The 6,000-nt window shown below is 46.4% G+C and overlaps 1 protein-coding gene across 2 annotated transcripts in view; it reads right to left on the minus strand.

Annotated features, from left to right (window-relative positions):
* Nucleotides 1-3,939, minus strand: part of Rusc2 (RUN and SH3 domain containing 2) — a 58,851-nt gene extending 54,912 nt beyond the window's left edge. For both annotated transcript variants that reach the window (XM_076845846.1, XM_076845845.1), the window contains exon 1: nucleotides 3,668-3,939. The gene's annotated coding sequence lies outside the window, so the exon portion shown is untranslated. The remainder of the gene's footprint in view (nucleotides 1-3,667) is intronic.
* Nucleotides 3,940-6,000: the final 2,061 nt, after the last annotated feature.

The raw sequence follows: 6,000 nt of genomic DNA on the forward strand, positions 1-6,000 counted from the left end.
TTTAGCCTTAAAAAGGAGGGAAATTCTGATAAAAGCTATAATGTGAATGAACCTTAAAGACATTACCTGCAGTCAAATAAACCAGTCCAAATGGATAAATATCATATGATTCCACTTACATGAGGGTACCTAGAGCAATCAAATTCACAAAGACAGAAAACAGAGTGATGATTCCGGAAACGGAAATGGGGGAAAGTGCAGAGTTAGTGTCCAATTAATTGGTAGAGTCCCAGTTTGGAAAGCTGAACAAAGTGCTAGAAATGGATGGTGATATGTTTGTACAATAGTGTGAATATACATAATGTTAATTTAACGGTAAGTTTTATGTTACGCATATTTTACCATAATTTTTTAAAAAACGAGTAAATGTGGTACAACAGAGTTTATGCTATGAGTTATATTTGTTAGAATCCCACTCCCAACACCCGCCAGCTTTCTCAGAGCAATGTTGACATCTGGCCACTCAAAAAATGCTCTCAAACACAGCCTCATTTGATAGAAGCTAAAATATTACATGCCAGTGTTTGAGTGGGTGTTTTCTGGGTAACCTCAATGCTGAACAATCAGACCATCTTATAGAGCCTACCCTTACCCCAGCATGCAGTGAGCTATCTCTTTAACTGAGTTTTAATAGGATGCACAGTCATTGTGTATGAGTAATAGGAGGAAAAGGGTGAGTTATTGTCCTAAATATTTGCAGGCAAGCCCCAGAGAGAACACATAAGCCTCTCTATGAACTAGGGTTGCCAGATTTAGCAAGTAAAAATATAGGATTCTCCGTTGTTTATCTGAAATTAAAATTTAACTAGGCATCCTGTATTTTATATGGCAATGATCTGAAGTACTGGAAGTGAGGAGAAAATAAAATAATCTAGAGTGTTCTGGGATTATTGATGTCTTACCTTAACAGGGAACCTAGACAGGAAAATGTAGAAAGTCCATTAAAAACATACTGGTTAGCCAGGTGAGGTGGCGAAAGCCTATAACCCCAACAGCTTGGGAGGCTGAGACAGGAGGATCAAAGCCAGCCTCAGCAACAGCAAGATACTAAGCAACGCAGTGAGACCCTGATCTAAATAAAATACAAAATAGTGTTGGGGATGTGGCTAAGTGGTTGAGTGCCCCTGAGTTCAATCTCCAATACCAAAACAACAACAAAAAAAGTACTGGTTACCAAAAAAAATTGTATTGCTTAATCCAGCTCAGGAGCCCCTCCTCATTTGGGTTTCCATGACCTATGACTTATTTTATAACAGTATATAATTTACTTTATAACAGGATGACAGAAAGAAATCAGAAAAGGATAAATCAATGCTAGAAATGGGTAAGAACACATTCAGCCACCAGTTAAGGCAGGTTTGGCTTCAAAAAGGAACTTAAACACCAATATACAATTAAGAAGAAAGCAGAAGGAAATAATGGTAGTCCCAAGACCAAGCAGCAGGAGGGACACACAGGTAACAGGATACCAGGGATACTGATTGGAATTGCCTTCCTTTCACCAAAACCTTACTACCACTTAAGATCTACTGAGCCTCTTAAGAAACTCCAATCTCTTTCTATCTTCCTTCTTTCTTTTGTCCTTTGCTCCCTCCTTCCTTCCTTCCTTTCAAGGTGCTGGGGATTGAACCCAAGACCTCCAAGCCAGGCAACCACTCTGCCACTGAGCCACACTCAACCACTGTATTTATTTGCTAAGACTTTGAGCCCATGTACAATAATGCTACCACTACTTAGGCAACTACTTCCTACCTTATAAACTCCTACAGCCTTCCGGCCATTGTTTCACCACTCAGTAATACCACCTATTTTCCTCTGGACCTGGGCCAAAACTGAGGTCCTTGAACCCTGTCTTATCCTCAGGAAATGCAATCCTTTCAGATCATCAACAAAAACAGGTTTCAGGTTCTATGTTTCTTTGAGAATCCCAACTTTAAAAGGCCTGTGTTCTTGTTTATCATCAACAATGTCCTACAAGCAGTAATCCTTGCCTGACTGTGGTTCAAAGAGACATAAATTGTCCACCTGGCTTAATCATAATTTAGTAGCATTTGGGAAATCAATCTCTCACACTACAGTCTGCATGGAATGTCTATTCCAGCAGTCTCTGAAAAGAAGGGGGTATTCAGGAACTAAAGAAAGGGTAAAATAACTGAGGTTCTTCGTTTCTCCAACTGTCCCAAAGCACAAGCTGACCAGCTCCACTGAGCCAGCTTTAAAGGGCTGTGGCTGGCCTCCAGAATTCTTCCCCAGAGGGAGCAGCTAGTCTCATGGGAAGAGGAGCAGTAACACCGGCAAAGCTCTTTCAAGAATACCTGGGTAGCCTCTAAGGAATTAATTTCTGAAGTCAATCCCCAAAAAACAGATGCTGAATGTTTTCTTTGATATGAGGAAGCTGATCCTTAATGGGGATGGTGGGGGGAGCATGGGAGGAATGGAGGAACTTTAGATAGGGCAAAGGGGAGGGAGGGAAAGGGAGGGGGCAGGGGGGTAGGAAAGCTGGTGGAATGAGATGGACATCATTACCCTAGTACATGGATGAAGGAACGAATGGTGACTCTAAACTTTGTGTACAACCAGAGACATGAAAAATTGTGCTCTATATGTATGACTTGAAATGCACTGTTGTCATAGATAACAAATTAAAACAAATAAACAAATAAAAAAGAATTTCTGCAGCCCCAGGCCGGCCCATTTTTGTTTTTTGTAAACAGAAGCAGAAAACAACTGATACACAGAAGCTCTTATGTAAATGAAATTAGATGATTAGATGAAAGAACTGAAGAAAGACTGAAGTAATCCTCTAAAAGCTCTTCCTCTCTCCACTTCATATAACTGGAGGAACACCCTTCCCACCAAAGTACTCTGCCCCACCGCCTCTGCATTGGATTCATTCGTTCATCTACTAATAAGATATTTAATAAGTGCTACGATGTGCCAGGCATTGTGCTGGAGACTGGGGAAACAAAGATGAATACTAGAGAGTCCTTGCCTCCTAGAGTAGTCCCCTGTGTCTGCAAGGGCTGGTCTGGCGGTTCACAGTTGGCCTTGGGCAACGGGATCACTGTGCCCTTAGCCGTAGAAGAGGGCAGTACGAAGGAACCGGCAAATTGCCAAGCCAAAGATTTTCCCCAGGTAAAACTGGAAAGAGGGAGAACCAAAGCCAGCTCCGGGTAGAGACCAACTTGGGAACCAAGAGCCAAAGGCGCGAAGACCCGGGCTGGAATTGGCTGCACCGTGGTCCCCGCTGCAGTCGCGGGCTGCAGTCCCCGGCCGAGTGCCCGTCGGCTGCGCTCCCCTCCCCAAGGGCTTTCACAGGAAATTTAGGTACAAGGATGACTACTGGACGCAAGTCGGTCTCGGGGGTTCTCCGCGGGGCCAGTTTGAGAAGACGGTTGGGGACAGATCTGGGGTAGTGCCCAAAAGGCTGAAAGGTGCTGGTCTGAGGGTTCCGCGGACCATACAGACCAAGGACTGGGGACCTGATCCACCCAGAGGGTTGGAGACGGCCGGGAGGGTGGGACTGGGAGGGAAGGGCTAAGGGGCAGGCCGGGGACGCTGAGGACAGAATGGGTGGGCCGGCAGAGGGCCTGGTCCAAGGGGCCACTTGAAACTTGGGGGCAGTGGGTCTCCAGGATCCCGCCAGCCTCAGGAGAGTCGCTCCTACCTCGCTTCTTGCTTCAGCCTCGTCCTTCCGCGCGGGCGGCGGCTGCAGCGGCAACGTCTCGCGCCCTCCAGGGGTCGCGTTGCAGTCGGTGCCCGCCGGCGTTCCCCTCCTCTCCAGACGGGTTGGAAACGCCCGGTCCCCCCTGCAGACGTGGTGCCGATGGTCCGATCTGGGTTGCCCTAATGCAGCCCTTCTGGACCGCGCTTTGGTTCGGTCCGCTGGGCCCGAGGTGTTTGCCCAGCTCCCCTGCTCGCGCCTTGTTGGGCGCGCCAGAGTCACGCGCCGTGCTTTCCCGCGAGGGGAGCGGTGAAGCTGCAGCCGTGGCCCCGCCTCCTGAGGCCCTCGCCCCGCCCCGGCGGGCGGTGTCCGGCGTGGTACTGCTGTTTGTTGCCGGGCGCTGGAACCCGCGGGAGTGTGGGGCGGCGGCCTGGTGGTTTGGAGGGCTGGTTTGTGTGGGCTCCCACTCTCGCCTAAAGCAACGATATTCAATCCTGGCTCGCATTGTAAGTTCATGAGGAAGTGTAAAGACAAAACAAAGACAAAAAACAAAACAAAAACAAGGCCTGACCTCACCAGAGACCAATTGACTTAGTCACTGTGGCAGGGGTAAGGTAGGGGCTGGGTGTGGCCCAGGCTTTAATTTGGTGGTGGGGGCGCGGAGTATTGGGGATCGAATCTAGGGGCGCTTTACCACTGAGCCACATCCCCAGTCCTTTTTACTTTTGAGACAGGGTCTTGATAAGTTGCCAAGATGAGCTGAAACTTGGGGTTCTCCTGCTTCAGCCTGCCGTGTACAGACGTGTGCTAGGGCGCCAGGCAGGCTTTAATATTTTTAAAAGTAACCCATACATATCCAGGATTAAGAAGTCCTCGAAAATCTGAAACCCCGTGCCTCTCCTCAGGGCAGGATGCCTGTGTCTCCTGCTACTTTTAGCAAGAAGAGGTTGGGGGCGGGGGTCATTCAGCAGATAGTTACTGGAAGTCCACTAAGAAGAAGCCATTCTTATTTTTTTTTAATATTTATTTTTTTAGTTTTAGGTGGACACAGTATCTTTATTTTACATTTATGTGGTGCTAAGGATGGAACCCAGTGCCTCATGAATGCTAGGCAAGCACTCTACCACTGAGCCACAAACCCAGCCCAGAAGCCATTCTTATTACCAGATTAAATTGTATTGGTATGCTAAATAAAATTCGATAATTTCAATTTTTTTTTTTAAAAAAAGCCATTCTAGGTTCCATGCTCTAGCATCTGAGACCCCATGCTCTAGGACTTCCAGCCTTGTCTGATCACAGTCAAGGAAGCTAATAAGTGTCACAAGTATGTAATGCATCCTCGGGTTCACAAAGTGGTGGTAACTGAGTTTTCTGTTTATTTATTTGTGTGTGTGTTGCGAACTGAGTTTTGAAGAATGAGTAGAAGGTAAAAGGTTGTGGGGGAATCTGCATGTGCAGAAAGGACAAGGGGCAAAATAACTGTAGGACTAAGGTGTGGGAAAGAGTGGAGAGTGCCCGGGAGAGATGGTCAGGATTTCAAGATGAAGTGCCTCCTATGACATAGTAAACATTTGGAACTCTTCTGCAAATAGTGGAGAGACACAGAAGGGCTTTATGCCGATGGCAAGATAAAATTGAGTTCTGAGGACTTACATGAGGATGAAGTGGGGAGGGGATTGGAAGAGATAAGCCACATGTTTGCACAGTGTGATCCCTCTATTAAATGACCCCAGGTAGGGAATTAAACTAAGCCAATTAGAATCCCTTCCCTGAGAATTTGGAATTGGGAGAAAGAGAGCTATACCCCTACTCATGGTTAGACTTGATGGAATATCAAGGGCTGTGGATATCCATCTTCTACTTGCCAAATGGCCTGAATAACCAGAAAACCAGTCTGCTAAGGAACATCATCTTGTCCGGAGGAGAGCCAGATCTAGAAAAAAAGAGACTACTTCCTAGGTTCTTGGGGCTATCCAGAAGCTGGCTGATGTTCAGCTTGAAACCTGCCCTGGATGGTGCATCCCTCTTTTTTTGTTATTTATTTATTGGGTGGGGAGGTCTTTTGTTTTTATTTCATTTCTGTCTAGAGACATGTTGCTGGAGTCTCTAGGCTAGAGGCCTAACTCTGAGGATCCATCAAATCAGGTTTGGCCACTTGCCCCACAAAACAAACTTTGGTAATGGTGAAAAGCATGAAAAGAACTTGAGTCAGTATAGCTACACTGAGAATAAAAGGCAACCCATATCCTTAGCTCTGTCTTGGAGGGACTGACAGTGACTTTGAGGTTTTATAGAAAGGGGAATAAGGGCAAGGGTTGGAGTTTTGCATAGCTGGA

The sequence above is a fragment of the Callospermophilus lateralis genome, chromosome 2 (assembly GCF_048772815.1).
Source record: "Callospermophilus lateralis isolate mCalLat2 chromosome 2, mCalLat2.hap1, whole genome shotgun sequence".
NCBI lineage: Eukaryota > Metazoa > Chordata > Mammalia > Rodentia > Sciuridae > Callospermophilus > Callospermophilus lateralis.